Source organism: Polyodon spathula, chromosome 12 (genome assembly GCF_017654505.1).
Source record: "Polyodon spathula isolate WHYD16114869_AA chromosome 12, ASM1765450v1, whole genome shotgun sequence".
Classification (NCBI taxonomy): Eukaryota; Metazoa; Chordata; class Actinopteri; order Acipenseriformes; family Polyodontidae; genus Polyodon; species Polyodon spathula.
Genome location: NC_054545.1, coordinates 26513420 through 26536552, shown reverse-complemented (window position 1 = coordinate 26536552; position 23133 = coordinate 26513420). Strand labels below are relative to the sequence as shown.

The following is a 23133-nucleotide window of genomic DNA, read 5'->3' as shown; positions in this document are numbered from 1 at the left end:
CCTCCTACCTTTAAACACTGATGAAAGCACTGGTCGAAACGATTGCCTGTTTGGAGTTAGGGACCAACCTGAAACCTACTTGAGCCAAATTAGAATGCTCCTACTATGGTCGCTATGGCAGAAGTAAAGGCAAAAAGATGGTGTCTCAATTGAAAAATGGTCCGAATTCAATTTTGTTCAATTTTTACAACTTCCACCGAATAATCCCTACATAATGAAAGGCTTAAAAAAACAAAGGAAATGCTAAACGTCTAATTAAACGTGAATTAGGAAATAATTGTTTTTAGACAACACTTGCAGTATTTACTACTCTCTGTCATTTTTTTCTTAGGATTGAAACATTTGCCTTGCAAGTTCCTGCATGATTCTGTAGTAACTGAGAACTTGGTTGGTATGTGCATCATTAAGAGTACAGTTAAACCCTTTTCAATATAACTGCAAATGGACTGTCATAAATGGTGACAATAAGCAGAACTGACTATATTAGGAGTTCACCAATAACCTGATGAAACACATAGTAGTGCTTCTCTATGTAACTCAAATATAGTACTCCACAATAATGGATTACATGAACAGCACAGTGTAATAATTAAAAACAAATCAAAGCTGTAAACATTGTAGTGTAGCATTGTAGTGTTCTGCATGATGTACTGAGCTACCATACCTTGTATTCAGAACATTTCAATACTTCAATGCAAGTTACTTACAGTACTGCACATGTTAACCTTCTGATCGGAAGCTTTTATGTCCAAAAGTGATATTGAGAGGATTGAAAATTGGCTGTATATGGCAACAGCCAACAAAATAATATTGTCCCCCATGTACTCCCATTGGCCAAGATATTTCATTATGCTTATGTTAACAGTAAAATAAAGCTGGGTTGACTCTAAATGAACAAAAAAATTGCATTAGTCAATGGACACACACACAGTATTAGTGTAGACAGGCACTGCTGGATCAAGGCTGTGGAACTTAGTTCTGAATGTATTTATTTATTTGTGTTTGTTTATTTATTTATTTATTTAGACTGATTCTGGCCTGTTTCATGAGGACTACACCACAATCAAATGCTTCTTAATTACACTTCTTTTGGCTTCTGTTGTGGTTTACGATTGCACTTTCAATGACCATGGCTTTAAAATCTTTGAAGAACATTGTTAATGCTAGCGATTATAATGCCCTCTATTTATCCACAGAGCTTGGATAACATTAATAGCTCAATCCGCACACAGGCGTCCAGAGGTTAATTATTGTAACAAACTGCTGTTTAACTTCCAGCCTGCACCAGATTTGGGACCAGCTAAAAGGTTCCACAGACGGGAACTTGCTTCAAACATTTTCTGGAATGAAAGTTCCAACCATTATTTACTTTTATAAATTCTCTTGACATTCTCCCAGGATACAGTACATGTGACAGCAAAGGTGTCAAGCCTACAACACATGTAAGCAAATTTACTACAGCTTTAGCTAGGTAGATTTTGAGAAAATGGTAATAACTCAATATCTGAGCAGTAGAACCCCTTATATTGATACAATAGTAAGGGAATGTTGCACACTAATATAAAAAAGCAAATACAATGACATTTAAGGCTACTTACTCTTTAACAAATTCATTATATAATGGAACTACCAGTGTAACAAACCCACCTATGTCAGTGTGAATGTCACATTGGGGTCCGAGTAGCGTGACCGCTGACACCCCCTTTGTTATCCGGTATAGAGTTAGGTGCGCTTCTGCAACTATTAACAATAAGTAGATAGATTGTCCTGTGGTTGAAATGAACAGCAGTCTGGGAGCAGAAGTAATAATTCAAAGTTTTATTAAATTACAATAAATAGTTAAAAACCCAATAAATAAGCAAAATACCACAGGCTAAAATCCATCAAGAAATATTATCACAACTACAGTCAGTCAGGGGGTACTCAAGCTCAGCTAGATCTCTAGAGTAGGCATTTTTACTGGGGTGATTAAAGTGACTAGTGCATAAAAGAAAATAAATATGACAACAGAACTTAAAGAAATAACACAAACAAAACTCAATTAAATCAATAAAGGCAAATATCAAACGTGGCAATTCAACAATCAAATAATAAAGCATAAAGCCTCCCACTGGTTATACTGTAGTACAGGTTATCCCTCCCTCTAGAGTACAGGTGATCCGCCCGCAGTATATGACTAAAACCAGCAAAAAATACTTTTTTTCTAAAACCACTCACTGTTTGTTTTAATTGCCTTAAGTCTGGTTTCGGCATCACATTCTATAAACTGGTGGAAGGTTAATGTATATTGTTTATTACAGGGAAAGTTTGTTGATAAAATCACGATCTAAACCATCAGCAGGAGATGAGTCACTCGTGGGCTGAGATAACCTGAAACAGCTCCTGTTTTTATTCTATTCCATTATATTTTTTAATGGCTTATCACTTCTTTAGTACAGTGATGTTTTTCATCACTTGAATTGGTTTCACCCTTAAGAGCCAAGAGAAGCACCAGCTGGCTTCTCATTATGTGAGGGGGGCTATTGTCTCATATTAAAAAAATCCATAAGAGATTGTCTCTATTCAGGTACAGATGAACACCAAAGGGCTGTAAGTGGATATATGCAGTAGGAAACCACCATTTCGCTATATAAAACCTGGATTGTAAATGAAGGCTGGAGCCTGTCCAGAAAAACTGAAACTAAATTGTCATTCTGCTCCATGTTCATGTGCAGTAAGCCTACTGTAGGTTCTCAGCTAAAACAAATGGAGAATTCAATTGTTGTCATGTTTTATGTGTTTGGTATACATTTTTAAATATCACAACAGATCTAATTACAGCCATTACAGGTATTTCCATGTGTTACCAATATTATAAGATGTTAGTCTTTACATTTTTTTGATCATTAGCATATCCTTAACAGCTGTTATCTATCTATCTATCTATCGACTTGTTTTGCCTGGTGTGGAGTGGTGGTGTGTACATGAGCGCTGCTGGCAGGTTTGTCAGTCTTTTCCTCTTTTTTGTCTTTATACTGTTTTGCATTTCTTGTTTAAAGTGTACTGTTGAACAGTTCTATGTGCCGAGCTGACGCTCTGTCACCGACAGCGGGCAGGATGGCCGGCACAGGAGGGAGGCTGCCTCCAAACTTAACCCGCCGACATGGAGTTAAAGTTTCCACCCAGGGTTTTATCCCTTTGGAGGAATGTGTGCTCGCTATTGGGGAGGTAGTCGTTTGTGTCAACATAAAGTCAGCTTCTCACAAGAGCGGGTCGATTGTAGTTTTTTTAGGTACAGGTGAGCTAGTATCTATGGTTGAGGAAAATGGGATTGTTGTGAATAACACTTTTCTCCCAGTAATTCCTTTAGCTGTCCCTGCTAGGAAAATCACCCTCTCTAATGTTCCCCCATTCCTGAAAAATGAGGTGATAGAAGGGGAGCTGGCTAGATATGGGCAGCTCATGTCCGGGCTGAAGAGAATCCCTTTAGGCTGCAAGTCACCACATTGAAACATGTTACGGCATTCAGAAGGCAGTTGTTTATGATTTTAGAAAAACAACAATGAAGATCTTAACATTACGCTTAAGTTTAAGGTGGATGGCAGTGATTATGTCATTTATACAACTTCCGATTCGATGAAGTGTTTCAGATTGAATTGAAGGTCACATTGTGAAAAACAATCCAGAGAAAGAGAGAAGGGAGCAGGATGGGAGTCAGGGAGACGAGACTTCTGATAAGAGTGGTGCAGGCATGGGCAAAGATTGGTACAAACAATAAAACTACTGACAATGAGAGCACAGAAAGTCACGGAACAGAGGGAGAGAGGGAGCAAATGGACACAGAGACTAGTGTATGGGGTGATGTTCAGGTACAGGTAGAAGGGGTAAAGTTCACAGAGGACAGTGAGGCTTTGAGATTGCCAGGGGAAAAAAAGGGTGAATAAAAGAGAGGGCAGTGCTGTCACAAAAAAACGCAGCATTTCTTCTGACGGCAGCAGTGGCAATATGGAGACTGAGAGCTTTGCAGAGCCGTGCAGCACGCAGTTTGTCAGCACAGTGACAGACAATACCAATGTAGATAGTGATGATGAAGGCAGTTTTACTGATTCCTCTCAAGCATCGCAAGCGCTGGGGGTGTATAAACCCTAGGGAGGGTACAGTATTCAGAGCATTAAAGATTTCCTGGAGCAGACAAAAGGGCGAAGGGGAACTGATGTTGAGGATTTTTTTCCCAATACTGATTTGTTTCTGAATTGAGTGAGAGGTTTAAAACAAACCGTTTCTGCTCAGGAAACATTTAGTACTCAGGAACTAGTGTGCCTGAAATACATATCGAGCAAACTCTGTGGCAATGTTAAACATAGTCAGTCCTGACGGCCAGTACACTCCTAATTCTCTTTTACTTTACTGTCTGCTTGTTTTTCTTTTCTAAATATCAGTTTGTTTCCTCTTCAAACTCTGCAATGACTAGCTTTAATATCGGGTGCCTTAATATTAATGGCTGTAGAAATGCTATTAAAAGAGCCAAATTGTTTGAATTTATCTTGCAGAAAAGTCTGCATGTTATGTTTCTGCAGGAAACTCACATAGATGGGGGAAATCAGGTTGATTGGGAAAAGGATTTGAAAGGGGATGTTTTTTTCGGTAATAGAACTAATGTGCTGGGGTTAGCATTTTTTTTTTTTTTCTGAGGGGTTTAAACCGAGTGCTGTAATTGTCTGTGACGTCATACAAGGATGCCTACTCAGAGTCCAGGCAGTTATTGAAGTCAAAGTCTTTGTTTTTATTAATGTCTATGCACCTACTGATGGCAGGGAGAGAGCAAGCTTCCTCCAGAGGCTTGAATGTATATTGGTCAAATGTAAAACTAATGAGGTGTTAGTTTTAGGTGGGGATTTTAATTGCACAGCTGATAGTAGATTAGATCGAAATCACATTGAGCCACATCCCCAGTCTGCCAGGGAACTGGTTAGGATTGAAAACTATGTGGAACTAGTTGATGTGTGGAGAAACTTTAATGCAAAGGATAGGCAATATACTTGGGTCAAAACACATGGCACTGATGCTTCCATGGACAGACTGGATTGGTTTTATACTGTTAAACAATTTCAATATTTATAAATCTTGTTTTATCTGCCCCACATGCCTGTCAGATCCCTGTTTAGTTTCTGTCAGTGTGTTGCTCCCCCCTCTGAGATTAGAAAGTGCATATTGGCATTTTAATACTGCTTTAATTAATGACGAGCATTTTAGAAAAGTTTTTAATTTTTTGGGGGAGAGATGAAGATGTCAAAAAAGAGACGCCTCCTCATTGCGGCAATGGTGGGATATAGGGAAGGTGCAGACTCAATCTTTTTGTCAGCAGTATACTGGAAATATCACAAAGAGCTTAAATAAAACCATGTGAGAGAGTTATGGAGGTGGACATCCTACAGCTCCAGAAAGCTTTGGAGTCCAGCCCAAACAAAAGGCTGATTGAGGGCCTAAAATTTAAAAAAAAGGGGGTTAGCGGATCTGCTGGACGTAAAGGTGCAGGGGGTGCTGGTGAGATCGCGTTTCCAGAGCTTAGTGGAGATGGATGCACTCACTCATTATTTCTTTGGGCTGGAGAGAAAGAGTGCACAGAGCAAAGTTATTCATTGCCTGAGGACAGCGGCTGGGCAGGATCTCAGGGCGCATGCAGAGATCCGGAAGCTGGCTGTGGGTTTTTATAAGGACCTGTTTACAGCAGAGGTGGTGGAGGAAACGGGGGAATCATAGCGTTTATTGCAGGGCCTCCCTCAGCTGCCTGAAGAGGAAGCCAAGGGGCCGGAAAGCCTTCTGACACTGACTGAACTCTCTGATGTCCTGCAGGGGCTGAACAACGGAAAGACACCTGGACTTGATGGCCTCCCAATGGAGTTTTATAAAAAAGTTCTGGTCACTGCTGGGAGAGGACTTGTTGGGGGTTTTCAGGGAGAGTGTGCAGGAGAAAGTTCTGCCTCAGAGTTGCAGAAGAGCTGTTATCACTCTCCTCCCTATACTGGCAGCCTCTAAGCTTTTTGGTTTCAATGCAGGTGTAGTGTTGTTGGATCAGGAAAAGGCCTTCGATTGGGCAGATCACCTCTACCTGTGGAGGGCACTAAAAGCTTCTGGGTTTGGGACAGGTTTCTTAGAGAAGGTTCAGCTGCTCTATGGTGACATTTCCGGTCTACTGAAAATCAATGGTGGCTTAAGCGCCCCTTTCCCCGTTCAGAGAGGTATTAGACAGGGGTTTTACATGTCTGGTATGCTCTATGCTATAGCAATAGAGCCTCTTATAAATGAGCTGAGGAGGGTATGGACTGGACTGTCCAGTCCTCAGTGTCCTGGTAAACCAGTAAAGATAACAGCTTATGCAGATGACATTTATTAATGACCAAACTGATATTGACAGTGTAGGCGCCTGTCAAAGACTGTTTTTGAAGCTGTCATCTGCTAAAGTCAACTGGGCTAAGGGTAGTGCAGTACTCCTAGGTGACTGGAAGGGTTGTTATCCTCCAGTTTTACCTGCTGGACTGCAGTGGAGCAGGGGTGGGCTCCTTTATCTGGGTGTCCACCTCGGGGATGACAGCACAGTGCAGAGGAATTGGGAGGGGGTGGTGAAGAAAGTGAAAGGCAGGTTGCAGCAGTGGAAATGGCTGCTTCCGCAGATCTCCTATAGAGGTAGGGTACTCAATATTAATTTAATTTAATAACTTAGTGGCCTCTAGCTTGTGGCACAGGGTCATCTGCTTGGAGCCCCCACAGTCATTCGTGAAACAGATTCAAGCTGTGATGCTGGATTTTTTCTGGGATGGAGTGCATTGTATCAGACAGAGTGTGCTGTACCTGCCGCTGGCTGAGGGGGAGGCAGGGACTCATAGACCTTTCTAGCAGGACGGAGGCTTTTAGGTTACAGTCCCTGCAGAGGCTGCTCCGTGGAGGCAGTTTGCCTGTGCCTTCCTGCAGCAGGTAGGGAGGCTGGGTCTGGATAGGGGTCTTGTTTTGCTGGAAATGGGTAAACTGGAGAGGGCCCGACTGACAGACTACTATAACAGCCTGCTGAGGGCATGGCAGTGGGTGTATATTGAGCAGGGGGACACTGGAAACATTAGCCCCGATTGGCTTCTAGAAGAGCTGTTTGTATACAATACTTTCTTGACATGCTACTTTTATACATCTTTTAGTTAAGGCAGGTGTTGTAAAGCTTAAAGCCCTTTTAGATTTTAACACCTACAGCTGAGCGTTTCCTCACCCAGGTGCGTGGTGCTCTGCCCGGTGAGGGGATGTGTGTAAAGGGCCGTTACCAGCAGCAGCTCAGGGCACTACCAGACACACACTGGAGAGAGAGGCTGGAGGCTGCGGAACAGATAGTGCCAGCTTGGAGAACCCTGTAGTGGAGGATCTTACATACCATCATTGCCGTTAACTCCTTTGTGAGCATCATAAACCCAGAGGTGAAAGATTCCTGTCTGTTTTGTTCACAGAGAGGGAGACTGTTTACCATTGTTTTGTGTTCTGCACCAGATTAAAACCTTTGTTTGCTGTTCTGAAGGAACTGCTTGTTGGATTGGGTTTTGTGTTCTCTGAACCAGTTCCCTTTCGCAATTTTTAGAATGCTTGTATTAACAGAGGTTAGACTGGATTTTAATTTCTATAAAGCAATGCATAATATAGAAATGTTTGAAGAAGCCTGGTGTGTAAATAGTGTATGTTAAGGATGGTTAACTGGATGAGTATCTGTAATATGACTTATGTGTCAGCAGTATTTTATGTATTTTTTTTTGTTCACTTTGGGTGGATCTAAATTATGATTTCATGACAATAACTTTTAAAAATATTGATATTGTGTATTCTATTTAATTATTTAATAAAGTTTTTTCAAAAAGTATCTATCTATCTGACTACAGTTGCCATGGAAGCAGTCATAAATGGTACCTAACTATAAATGTCAATGGAAACTGGTTCATACTAATTGAGACTTATATTAATGACAGGAAAATGAAAAGAAGGCCATCAAATTCAAGTTCAATTTCTTCTAAGCCCATTAGCAGGGAACTGTGTGCTGACATTAAAATATAAACAGGATGCAAACGCTGCCATGTTTACAGCAGCTCTGAGCTTCCACTCTAACAAGCACACACAGAGTGTACATCCTGTTCTTCATGTCACTGACTGCAACAAGCAGCGATGGTGCTAAAGACTTTTTCAGACTGTATTTCTGAATTCGGTTTATTTTTGTACAACAGCTCCGTGAACTTAAACTTTAACTGACACTTTATTTAAAGTTTGTTTGATTAATAGAATTACTTTTTTTAAAAAATCAGGTCCTTTTTTTAACCTGCCAAATGAAAGCACAAGCTGCCCGACACAGTTCAAACCATGAAACACAAAACTCCACATTCAAATCGTTATCATCTAACTAAAATATAAACCCCTGAGAAATGGCAGCCTAAATACATTTTTAGATTTTGGGTGGGATTTGAACTTAAATATAAAAATGAAGTGTTACAAGCTCTAGAATCTATTAGACATAGAAAACATTAAATAAAGCATACGTTAAAAAAATGTGTGAATTTGACAGATTGTGTGATTAGAAAAGCGAATTATAAATGTTCATGATTTGCTTATTTAGAATGTTGATTCAAGCAGATATAAACAACTATATCTCTTACCATGGACAAGACCTGCAATAAAAGTACTGTCCAGGACTGAAAAAATTAATGACCTCACCAAATGCTTTCCTTTCAAAATAGATAAGCTTTAAAAATGAAACCGCAAGCGATGTAAAAACAACATAAAAACTGGAATCTGTAGTCCCCAAACTATTCTGTAATGGCCCGAAATCCTTGCTGTGCTGTGGCTCACTGCTTTAATACTGCAGTCCTCTCATTCCATTAAGTGTAGAGCAAACATGAATAATAGTCATACACAGTAAAATCTTTACCTTTGATGGCCTACTAGGGATCTCCCCAGTGATATGTTCTGGTGCATGATGTATATTTTTATGGTTGGAGAAAGAAAAAAAAAAAAAAGAAAAAAAAAAAGACTGGTCGAGATGTTAACTCATTCCAGTTAAAATTACTGTGGGTAAAGTAAAAGAATTTGAGCCGCAGCAGTAGTTATTGTGCTCTAAATATTTCATCATCGACCCCATTCAAGGGTTTATTCATTTAATAGAGTGTTATGGAGGTCACTGGATCATAAACATGATTATGAAAAACTAAAAGACAGGAGAGATGGAAAAGTCTCAAGAAATTGGATTCCTCAACGCCCAACTGAGACCACCTTTACAAATGTGCAGTCAGTGTACCAGGCTGAAATGGATGCCAGCCCTGAATTACTTATTTCAAGAGAAAATAGCTGCACGCTTTGCACAATGGCATGAAAACAGTTTAATTAAACAAGTACCAGTAAAAGTACATATTTAAAGTAGTAAATATGTATCTATTTATACAGCTCCAATATCCAAAGCAACTGGAATTTGAAATAAAAAAAAATGAGTCTACTGTACTGTAAATAGGGAGCTGCATTTTATCTGTTGTAACAGGGCTGTGGAGCATTCCACACAACAATCCAGGCTATCAGGGGGCTGCTTGGAGATGTTTAGAAGGTTTTACTGCACACTAGTCACAGTTCTGAGTGGTCAACGCCTGGAACTTTGTACACCTTGAGATCTTGGCTCCAAAGCAAAAGAACAGCTCCCTCAGTGAAGTTGGTAGAAGTACAAAATGTTAGCCAGGTTATTTACATTTCTATCCTTTTATTACAACACTGTCTGCACAACAAAGATAATTAATTTTAATTTCAGGCCTCACAGTTGGTGAACTATGTTTCAATTGATGAATTAATGTCTGAGTGGTTCTCTCAAATAGCTCATAAAAATAGCTCTGCACATAAATATGTCCTTATGATAATACACCTCATCATAATCCATAATCCGGACAAATCTACTGAGGGACATAACCAAGACAGTGCAGATTTGTATTAATTAGAGCTCTAACTCTATATATGTTATGCCCAGAGCTATCAACAGTCCAAAGGCTGACAATGGATGGAATTTATATTTTGCAGTCATTGGTTGGAAAAGAAAATAATTTTAAAGATAGTTAACTCTCCAATACTGTCACTTGACGAATGTACATACTGGACAGCAAAGTATATCAAATGCATGAAAATGACAGCTTTGGACATTTGAAGATCATCCAATGCTGTCTTTAGACAGTGTAGAGAAAAAAGAAAAAAAAAAAAAAAAGCTAAAGCAGTGCCAGCACTGGACAGCTCCCTGCACAAAGCTGCTTTATGGCACTTTAGGATTTCAGGTACCATCCATTGCTGAGAGTGGCGGATTAACTTGTCCCAAGCCAGCATTGGTTTACAAATTGACTGCGTTTACAAAATATACATCTTCATTGACCAGAGAATCTAAATGAATGAATTAGTTAGCAAAAGGTTGACAGGTTAACCATTATTTTTCTTAATTACTGATCATAATAGCGTAATTGCTCTTTCATTAACAGTAAATCAATATTGAATAGTAAATCATATTTAAAAAAAAAGGTCTGCACCAAGGGAATGATTAAGTTAAGGTTAAGTTATGATTAAGTTATGATTAAGATTAAGTTCAGAATGTAAAAGTCAATTATAAAGCCCAAATATGTTATACTTTTTAGCATTATCATCATCATCATCATCTCTACTCATCTACTGTGTAGATAAGAACGGATTAACCGTCTCCATACTTTTTTCTTGAAACGTTTCCAATTCATAGATTGCACATACTGTGACAGGGCTAAATTGCTTCACTGTTGGTCTGTCAAGAATCAATTCAGGTGCTACAATGACAGCACCCTCTGAATCAGTTAGTGAGGCATTTCAATTGTCCGAAAATACCCAATGTTAGGGACTGTTAACTCAGAGACTACATTCTATACATCAATCAGCTCTGCCGCACTGGGATGTCCTTTTCCAACTCTGCACAGCAAGTCGAACCTCCTCATTTTACTTAGTTACTGACCTTTCAAGTGGAATTGGACGTACCTATTGATTGGTGAAAGATCTTTATCAATGTCTTAGAACTGAAAGGTCAGTGCAGAAGGTTAGCACAGTCTTTTCATTCACACATTTGTTCAGAGGATGAAATTCAAACTTGCTTAATTTTGTGGAATAAGTTATCTTATTAAGCATTAATAAAACTCAGATATGATAACATAAGCAACACTATGGTGCTTTATTCAAGAGGTAACTATAAATCGTTCAAGAGTAAGATATGTAGATGTGCTAAAAGAAACTACTTCAATTATTTGCTAATTGTTTCGATGAGAAGTCTTATCATTGACTTCAAGTAAAATTTCTTTGGCAAGGTTCTGAGCATTCTTACTGAAAAAAAAATGCTGCAACAGTATGATTAATTCCCATTATAAATCTGTTATTATGCATTTGCTGTCATTTGGTATGGTAGGCACAGTTCATTGAAGCGTGAGTTGGTTCTAGACCAAGCCCACTGCGCTAATGAAGATCAGAGCTATAAAAACACTGTTTATTTACTTTTTATCAAGGGTCGTGTTGTGATCTTTTTGCTACCTTACACCTTAGCAGCTGGAACCATTGTTTGCTTTGGTTGGAGGTAAAGTGTCATTAATGAGGGTGACGTCAGCGGTACAGCTTTATTTAGTTTTTAAGTGTGTAATAATGCGATGGCTGATGTGTGTAGAAAGTAACAGGGGAGCAGTGAACTCCTGTTCCATAATAATTACAGCTTGTTTACGTAAGCTCAGATATTATTTGTGTTATTCAATGGTAATTCATACAAAAAGTAATTAGAGCTACCAAAACAATTCATTGTACTTGTTTTGCACTTCCATTAGCTACACAGGTCCAATTTAAATCATGTTCTACACACTTTTAATGTCCTTAAAAGGAAAAAAAAAACTGTACCCATCACTTATTTAAACCCAGTGAGTTACTTCACCATTATTAAATTGCACAGTGTTAAAACAATGTTGATAAACTCATAGCAGTACATTTCTTATATGTGATTTGTACTATTCACTACTATTTATGTATTATTCAGCTTATTGTTTTATTATTTTTCAAATACTTTCAGGTGCCTCCAAGCCATTTTGATATTTGTATTCCTGAAATCTTGCCGCACTGCAATTCTTTGTGTTTTCAAGGGCAGTTAATTAGGCATTAATATGGCTCAGTTAACAATCTCTAAACAATCGTTAAGTGTTCATGTATTTCTTTCTTTTTAACAGACCATAAAATATCAACATATCCCAGTAGTGTTGTTTTCATCCAACTGTTTTTTTTTTATGTATGTATAGATATAGGAATTAATTGGTAACTAGGTACAAACTGTTGAGTTGTCCTAGATTTGTTTTTCAAACATAGGGTTAAATACGACATTGCGCCTACTGTGAAAAATTTGTCCCTGGATGATTCCACATGCATGAAACAGATGTATGCATCTCAGTTAAGCTCAAAGAAGACTTTGAAGGTATCACAGTTTGCCAGACAAGCACTTTCCTCAAATCTTGAATTAGCACAAACACTGTCCAGTCTTTTCAAGGCCTACTGTACTAGCATAGAGCGATCTAATCACTACTCACATTGCAAGTTGCCAGAATGGTAAGACATCCTAGGGGAACTTCTCCCTTTGTCAATAGTGTATTAATACCAATATCCATACATTGACTCCTGAGGTAATTCACACAAAGATCTTTTTAATTACTCTTTATCAATGCAAAAAGAAAAAAAAAAATGAAAATGTAAGTCTATAATATAGTATGAGTGTGCAAATTGAATATCTCTTTAATACAGTATAAATACACACTTTTAGGGACTGAGTAATACATTGGGGATTCTGGATGAAAGTAAAAATTGCAATGTTTGTTAATACTGCAATGTATGTATTTATTTATTAATAATTTGTCAAATGTAGAAACAAAAAAACAAACATCTGACCAAAATCTAATTTCCAAGTTGAGGGTAAGGCCTAATAGAGATCAGGTTCCCACCATGTTAACTTAGTACATGAACCTTGTTTATTTTCATTAAATGGTGACTCGCTGGTTAATCTTTGAAGAACTCTACTTACAGAACTAACAGTGTGTGTAATGGCCAGTGTTGTGTGACGCAGATGAGGTTTAGACACTAGCTTGCAGTACGCAGGATTGCCGGTTCATGCCCAGCCTGCTCCATGTTACATTTGCAGCTGGATCACACCAGATATACCTCTAGTCCACTCATGGCTCTGTATGTTTAGGAATATAGTTCACCTGGAGGGGGCCACAGGCTAAATGTGTCTAGATCAGCACTGGTAGAAGCTGATTTCTCTATCTGTATCGGATTCTGCCAAGTCAACCCCTGGTCAACCTTTCCTGTTACTCTACAATCCATTTTTATTTTTTATTTTACTTATTTTTTTTGCCACTGCTTGTAACTCAGACATTTTTTTGTACTGAAGTTGACATACTACAGTTGACATACTGCAGTAACTTTGAATTGTACACTTTTACTTTAACAATTTCACGACCCCTGGGCGTTGACTCGGCAGAATCTGGTAGTTAAATTAATTTGTATGCTCATGAAATTATACATTGTTTGTTCAACATGAAAACAACTGATTACAAAAAAAAAAAAAAAATACAGGTTTCTATTTCCTATTTAATTAATTGTGTACAGTGTGATGTCTTATTGTTGTATGCAACTGTGAAAACACTTGCAATCATATGGAGGGTTATCTCAAACACACGATTTGCAATATGCATGCCTAATGAGTTCTGAACAATTTCCATGTAATGCTAACACACACAATCCAATTACACAGTGCTTAACTTATTCTAGACCATGTGAACTTAGACTAACCTTTCACAGAGGGGGTCATAAACAGAAGTTGGCATTACATGACAGAGTGAAATAAATAAAAGCAGCATAGGGTATGGTGCCTGTGAGGAGATGGAATTCAGAACTTCACGCAGAGCTGGAAAACAGACCCCAAATCAACAATCTGGTGAAAATCTATAAGGATTAGTTGTGCTGTCAAGGTAATCTCTGGATTCTTTTAAATAGGGCTGCTGGCTTGCTTCAACTGGGGAACCATGGAGAGACAATAGCTTCCAGTGACATTAACACCTTTTCTTTACCTTTACCTCAACCTTTGAAGACTTAACAAATACACAATAGCAACACAGAATTTGAGCAATCATAACCATGGTGCAAACGCCATAAAACTGTAAGGGGATAGTTATTAAAAAAAAAAAAAAAAAAAAAAAGAAATTAAAATGTAATCTTTTTCCCCAATAGCGCACACATTATCTTTCAGCTAACAACACTACGAGATGCTAGCATGTCTGTCCAATGTGCTTCCTCACATCAGAAATTGTACAGAGCCAGTGGAGCCCATACAGTTGGGAAAAGGCTCAAATGCCTTTCTGGAGTGAGCAAATCAATGACCTGGTCAATCAGAGCCCATGATGATAGGGAGGCTATCTGTGCAGTCCTGTGCAGGTATCTGTCAAAGAATAAGGAACTGCTACTGTATTAAACCATTCTGACAGCTCTGTGACAAGGAGAAAGACATATTCAGTGATCTTCTTCAATGATGATATTACTGTATAAATTAAAAGGGGTTTTCTTTATTTGAATGATGGTGGTATTCGATCCGCCACAGATAAGACTGAACTGACTGTATGACTGTTAACATACAAAACAAAACATGGCAGGTTACATTATGTTGAGAAAATATTATATATATTATATATTATAATATATATATATATATATATATATATATATATATATATATATATATATATATACACACACACATTATATATATATTCTCTTTCAGAGCTGCTGAGACATAACATAACTGGATTTTAAGCCTGTCTCAAATCTAATGCAGCAAATATGCAAAGCATTCAACCTTTCTCTAATTACCAAGAAATGGGCACATCGGGTGTTACATTTTACAGATAATTTGCACATTGAAGCTGAAAGCTGCGATTACAAAAACAACTATTATTACACGGCCGAAAGTGACTTCTCTCTATTTAATAAGTATGAGAAGCTGTAGACTCTTTTAATGGGGGACAATCTGGTAGTTACACAGTGAAATCAGCTGATGGCAATTTAAATGTAGTTTGAAAATGGCCAGCACATCTCATTATGTATTAAAATGTATTCCATTGCCACAGAGAGGAATAATAACATTCTATACCACTTCATAATTCATACAAGTCAAGTGTTTACCAAAAAGTACAAATAAATAGGGTTTGGTTACTTTCCTTAACCTTTTAAGGAGCTGATGCTTCCTCAGTGCATACATGTCTCATCCTAAATGTAATAACACAAATTAATTATATATTTATATATATATATATATATATATATATATATATATATATATATATATATATATATATATATATATATATAAAACAATCACCTGTCATTTGACTTTGTGGTTAAGTACCTGACCAAATATTAATACAATACACAGGTTCCACACAGAAGCAGGATTCAGGTTAAGCTGACCTTTAAAGGTATGGCCTGCTCCCATCCCTAGAGTGCCCTGCTATTTTCAACAAGTGTAAGCAAAGGTCTCTGTAAAAAGTACCTAGAGAACACTGCAAATAATATATACCGCTTTTTGGTCAAAGTAATATTTTTAAAAGACAGATACATATAAATGGTGGCTGATTTATACCATCTTATTGTATTAATTAATTTTAAATTATGGTTTTATTTATTTATAAACAAGGTTTTGAACAAAGACCCACCGCTGTTTACACCATTAAAATTGACCCAGACAAATAAGATCACGCTACACAGCAGGCCACACATTCCTACAATGAACAAACTTCATAATAAATAATATAATAAGTACCTGACCAAATATTGAAATAAATAAATAATACTCATGATAATGATCTGGTTCCATGACAGAAGCAAACTATTATCTGCAATTTATGATCATTAGTGCATACTCTTTCCTGTACTCATTTCCATCCTCACAGGTTAACATATATTTAAATTAGTAACCGACAAACAATCACTTTTTAATTAGAAGTACTTTTTTGTTTTTCATGTTGAAAGACACTTGGTTGAACCTAGCACAATGGTGGTTAGATTTTGAGTTTATCAATGTTTTGTTTTGTTTTGTTTTTGTTGTTTTTTTTTTGACAAAAGGTTTTAAAAATATACCTGTTTTGTCATGGTAGGTTTTATTATTGTTTCACAAGAAAGGAACAAATTACAATTTGGACAGAATACCTTAGTAAAATGTAGCTTAAATATTATAGGTTACTAAAGCTACACTATATCACAAACTGTTCAATAAACTGCAGTTTAAAGGAAATAAATGTGTGCCCTGTATAATAACAATACTACTACTAAATAATAATAATAATAATAATAATAATAATAATAATAATAATAATAATAATAATAATAATAATAATAATAATAATAATAATATATCCTGTCTCTAATTTGAGAAATGTCAGATACGTTTATAATGCATGTCAGTCAGTAAGATCCTCCAACAACAGTTTTAGAATTGTAACCTCAGAAATGTGAATTAATTTATTAAGACCTACAAAAGATGCCGCAGCAGGCAAAACTTACTCTTCGGTAGATGCATTGAAATGTAAATAAGACAGCTCAATCCATAGGATACAATGAGCTTGTTTCAACATTACTGGGATTAACACAGGACCTTTTGTTTTCTTTGTGCAGTAGGAAATTGCTGTGTACTGTATAAGGTACCTTTGCTGCATTTCAAATGTTAATGAAAATGCAAAATCTAGATGTGAAATTAAAATGACTTACTGAATGCGATGTTTGAGCCTGGTTCGTCATCGAGGTAAGCTTAAAAATTGAAAAGAAAAGAAAAAAACAAAACAAAAATAATAATAATAGGAACAGAGATAAAATAAGATTCTTTTATTTTTTTTTTTAGACAGTGTTTCACAATCATGTACATGTTTTATATTAACATGCATTTAACAGGTGCCTGCTTACATGCATTTCTACTGTTTAGAGCCAAGCATTGAAATGACACCCGTGCCTTCTAAGGAATCGACCCTTTTTTTACTTTGATGAATAATTCAATCCATTTTGATTCCGCAGTTATTAAAGAAAGCAATGATCACATAGAGAACTGCACCATAAACTTCTGGTTTCCGATTTAAATGAAAAACAAATCTTAGATCAAAGTATTGTCTTAAAACAAACTTATAGATATGAACAGAATGTTTTATTTCTTTTTTTTTTTAAGATAGGAAAGGCAGGAGAGTATGTGAGTTGTTCTTTTAAAAAAAAAAAAAAAACCTTTTCATTTAAGTTCAATTCACCAAATGCTTTAATTTACATTTTTCATGCGTAACTAAATGACTTTGATTAATAGCTCTGGAGCTCTATCCATCCAATAGAAAAAGAAGAAAAAAATCTAACTATAGGAAAGATTTGCTGTTAGAGTGAAGACACAATAGACAATTCACCTTACAAGTGTAATCTCTGGAAGTTATCTTTGCCCTGGACTCGCAACATCTTAGTTTCTTCACACTCATAAAGTCGACAACCAAATCCCCATGCCTAAAACACACACCCAGTGCAAACTGTAAAAGACAAACAGAAGCTTGGAGCTCAGGTATCTGGAGCGTCATAAGGAAATGAGTCTGATTGTTTCTTGCTGGCACCATGCAGTCTAGTTAGATAAAGCCGTAATTGAAACCACATGACATGCGAATCCGGCTTTCGGTTAAAAAATAAATACACAGTCATATCAAAAGGAAAACATTTGCATTCCCCACAGACTGAACACTCTACTACATCACAAGGGTCAAGGAATAAAACACTTTAAAAAAGGCAGCAGCCAACCATCATTCCATGAATCGTGTGAGTCTTTTTTTATAAAGGTCTCAAATGTGTAGTTTTGAAAGAAACACATGTTTTAAGGTGTACAGTAGATGCCGGTTAGCAACCCTGATAAAGACAACTTTCGGTTATTAAAAACATTTTCGCAGGAACCAAACCCATCCCATATACTTTAATGTTAAAGGAATTCTGATATTAGCAACTGCAAGCTGATTATTGACAACTTTATTATTAGTTGCCAGTGCTACAAAACGCACTTGCAACTGTGTATTTCTGGCAGAGTTATGACAGCAGATAAGTTCACTGACACACAACTTCTTGAGGCAGTCGGAGCTGCTAAGCACCCACAGATCGAAGAGCCACAGGATACTACATCAGACGAGGAACCCGAAGAGCCTTCACTCCAAGAAGAGTTATGATCTGTGGACATTTTCCGCACGATATGCCAAAATCTTTGAAATTGGCTACAAAATTTACAGTGGGAGGTGGTACATCGTAAAAAGCAGACAACGTTGGACAATTTCTTATTTGAAAATTGTGTTCTTTAGAATTGATTGGAAGTACAACACATTTTTTTATGTTTGCTTTACTCATTGTATTGACAATTGTAGTACATCGTTGTGTAGTACAATTTCAATAAGCCTACTCCCTTTTTTTTGTTTTAAACATGTGTGAAGTAAACAGTTCTATGTTTGGGTATTTTGTGTTTCACGTGTTAATTTTTTCAACACTAACATTTAAAACACATGTGCACATTTCAGTGCCATATTTGTACAATTACAGTATATATATTTTTCCATACAAATACACTTGAAAACAGGGGCTTTTCGCTTACTGGCAACTTTAGGTTAATGACAACTTTTTGCTGGGAACTGAGAGGTTGTTAATAAGCGGCCCCTTAAACTGTATTTTCATTTTACAACATAGTATCTGTACTGAACTAGGTTAGGAAATCTCCCTTACTTTGTTTTTGTCTTGCACTTTCTTGCAGAATTAAATTGGCCCAACCCGATCAGCACCTTATTTTCTGTTATTAACTGTCCGCTTTCCTTACTGGCTGACAAGCTTTGCAACCTGTATCATGTTGTGAACTCCAAGACCTGACTGAAGTGAAATGATCAAGAAAGCAAAACAGCAGTACTTTCTGAAAGTAAACAAACAGAGATCCTACTGTAGTAATGTCTTGAAATTTAAATATATGATGCTTTCAAAACTGCACATGTGAGATGCATGACAGGTTGGATTTATGGAATTATTATGCTAGTAAAAACCACTCTGAACATGTGATTTCCATAATATTGCAAACAAAAAAAAAAGTTCAACATATGCTGTCAAAAGCAGAACTTCAGTAGGTATTTCTTAAGGATTCATGAACTTGTATGAAGATATTTCCTGGAGACATGTCCTATAGGTCCATTTTTTTTATTAGTGCAAAACAGACAGATATGTCAAAACTGAATTATTTCCTACAGTAGGATCATGGAATTTGCATTAAGCATGGAACTTGTGTTAAGATGCTGTATGGATCAATGCCAAGCTTCTGAGCTTGTTAGCAGTACTCAAGTAGGCTTGAAACAAAGCCAACCTTTATTGGACTGAAACTAAAAAACACACATTCATTGTAGTTCAAATATGGAAGACTGAATAGCTTTTACTATAGTAGTGAAAACCCTTCTACTAAGTTCTTACTTGGCTTTTTCCAACAAAAGTGAAGAACTGCTAATGCCATATATATATATATATATATATATATATATATATATATATATATATATATATATATATATATATATACGATCCTTGCACTCACGGAGTTCGTTGCCCCTTTAAGACCAGACCCAGGACACGGAAATGGATTTTGAAACGCTTACGCGCTATTTCTAATAAACACAAATGAATACAAACAAAACAGAAACAAACACCTAGCTCTCTCTTGGAGTTCTAACTAACATTAACAGGAACCTAACTAAACGTTCAGGACGGCTAAGCCGTTTACCTGACACCAACACCAAATACAAACTCACATGGGCTTCACTCTGTACTTCACCTTCCACTCACTCACTCACTCACTCACTCACTCACTCACTCACTCACTCACTCACTCACTCACTCACTCACTCACTCACTCACTCACTCACTCACTCACTCACTCACTCACTCACTCACTCACTCACTCACTCACTCACTCACTCACTCACTCACTCACTCACTCACTCACTCACCTGTATATATATATATATACACACACACAAACACACACACACACACACACATATATATATATATATATATATGGTTTGTAGATGATGTTTTTGGGGTTTGGACACATGGAGAAGAATTTATTTTTCAGTTTCTTAAAATGGCAAATACACAGTAATATTAAGGTGGACCTTCGATGGACAAGAAAATAAATATAATTTTTAGATACCCTAGTAAAACTTGAAGAAGGTTCAATTGAGACTGGCCTCTTCTATAAAACTCTAGGGTCTAGGAATAAGATTATACGAATAATATCCTCTAAAGAAAGTGATTATGTAAAACAAAGACATGTATTAAAAAAAAAAAAAAAAGAGGATACAAAGAAAGAATTAAGAAAGTTAAGAAAAGTGGATAAACTAAAAAGAGATGATCTTCTAGATTATAAATATAGATATACAAAGGTCAAGAGAGTCCCATTAGTAATGACTTACTCTAAACTTTTGCCCAATATTTCTAAGATAGTTTGGAAACACTTGCGGATTCTACATAATTCAGAAAAATTGAAAAATTTATTTCTTAAGGCCCCAGTTGCAGCATTCAAAAGATAAGCCAATTTAGGTGATATTTTAGTTAACAGTAAACATAACAGAATAATTGACAGAATAGGTTCTACAAATACTTGCACTAGCACATGTAAAGTTTGTAAACACATGGACAAAAGTAAAAATATAATTAAACATAAGAACAACACATATCCACTAAATACTAATATCTACTGTAAAAATAGCAATGTTGTTTATGGAGTAGTCTGAAAAATGTGATGAAATAAAATATGTTGGAAAGACTGGAACAACTTTATATAAAAGAATTCAGCACCACCAGTCAAGGACGTGACATAATGATGTAAAATTTGTAGAACAGCTAAAATTAGACAATGCGACATATAGAAGAATAAAAGAAAAGTAAATGGATAAATAGATTGAACATGATTATACCAGTGGGACTCAACAGAAAAGAATGAACTAATTAATTCTAATAAATATATAAAAAAAGTTAAAAATAATTTAATAAACAAAATTAATTCAAAAGTTTTTCGTGCTGCTGTGCTGGGGAGGCCAAATCAAGGCTGATCCTCAGAGCCAGCATTGCATGATAATATAAATATAAGTTTATATAAAATAATGTTAATTAGAATTAATATAGATTTAAAGATAAAGTAAAAATGATGTCACAATATATAAAACACCATTACATCATGTAAGAATAAATCATGGATTTGAATAAAACATTAAAAAGTAATTGTCATGCTGTCAGACACCTAGAAATACCTCCAATGTTTTGATTCAAACACAGGCTCCCTTGAGAAAGATATGTACAACTTATCAAAAAGTTGGGCACACACTAGCTGAAGCACCCGGTGTTGCTCGGGGAAATTCAATATTTCAATATTTCATGCATGACAAATTTGGGAGTGGTAGCCTTATGGTTTCCTATAACATACCGATCTTAGGTTTTTTTTTTTTTTTCTTATTTTTACATTTTTGTTCTTTTTATTTATTTTTGGTTTTGTGGGTTTCTTTCATTTGAGATACATGGCTACTGTAGTGATCCAACAACGGGGTTACTAAATAAAGTACCCTGGGGGGTCAAAATTTTGGATTCAAACATAGCCCTCGACCTTCCCCTGGATGAAAGAGGAGGCCATGCAAAATTTGGCTGCACTGGCCCGTGGGGTCCGAATGCATAAAGGAACAGACAGACAGACAAACTTTCTTCTTTATTTATATATCACTTGATTAAAATTTTTGATTGATTAATTTATGGGCATTAGTTAATTAATTTAAATGGTAGATTAAAATCGGTAGATACACATTTTTAAATAATGGTAGCGATCGTACCGCAGCTAAATCAATCGAATCTAAAAAGAAAATAGCTTTTAAAAACATTTTTATTATTATCTTAATTTTAGTAAATGTAACAAATGTTACCTTTCCATCTTATTGCCCCAATAAAACAGATTTAGAGACCTGATAACTAGGGATGCGGACCAGGTTCTGTGAGTCGTCCGATCCAAATCTATGGAGGTCCGGTACAGGTCATGTAATAACCTGAGCCTGTGAACATGTCATATAATCTTTTACATTCTTAAAGTCCTTACCCTCAAACCATTATTTTTTAAATGATATAATATTTTAATAAGTTGTTCTCTATCAAGAAAATAACAGGGTAGAATAACATTCAAAATAGCAGAAAAATAAAATGTCAGTAAAACAGACACCCTGAGAGGTTGGTAATTTCTCTTTTTCTCATGGAAAAGCATGTCCTAAAGTTGTTAAAAACGTTTTAACAGTTCAGTTAACTATTTTAGAACCTGCCTGGAGTGAAAAGCTGGACTGGAACGGACCTTGAGGGCCAAATTTGACTATCGCTGCACTAGAGGAAAATGAAACATTCTTCTAGCAAGCTTGACTCAATAGGCAAAAAAAACCACATAATTGTCAGTATTCTGTAATTAAGTATTCTGATCATAATCTTATAAAATATAATACTGTTTATATAGCACCTTTTATATAATAATACATTCTTAGGTGCTTTACAAAGTAATTACATCTACACTGAGCAAAAAAAAATAGCTTTACAACAAAAAAATACAATGTAAACAATTTTGAATAGGGTACCCCAATTGAAAAAGTAGAAAAGGCCAATCACAGATAAGAATGAAAATCTCTACTGCAGTGAAACAGTCACCAGGCCTATTTCTTACCAGAACTTTTAAAAGTATATTAAATGTTATATTTATATTACAAAATTAATTTCCATAATTCATGGGGAATACCTGGGCAATCTTTATGGACCCCCCTTTAACATTGACCTAAAGTTAAAGTTACCTTCTGCTAGCTAGGTAGTTGTCAGATGATAAACAACAGAGTTTATCAGAGTGTAGGTAATAAAGCTGTTCATGTTCTGTTCTTTTTAGCCAACAAAGACTGCTTCAAAGCAAACAGCAATGGAGGAAGATGGGGGTATCTCAATAGTAAGCATAGTAACTAACACTGAGTTATTAAACCA

The 23133-nt window shown here is 36.3% G+C and overlaps 1 protein-coding gene across 9 annotated transcripts in view; it reads right to left on the bottom strand.

Annotated features, from left to right (window-relative positions):
• LOC121324203 (teneurin-2) overlaps window positions 1-23133 on the bottom strand; it is a 460344-nt gene that overhangs the window by 265037 nt on the left and 172174 nt on the right. The window contains exon 1 of one of the 9 annotated variants that reach the window (XM_041265819.1): window positions 16819-16854. The exons of the other annotated variants lie outside the window; for them this stretch is intronic. The gene's annotated coding sequence lies outside the window, so the exon portion shown is untranslated. Of the gene's footprint in view, window positions 1-16818; window positions 16855-23133 lie in introns of those variants that run through there. 9 annotated transcript variants of the gene reach the window in all.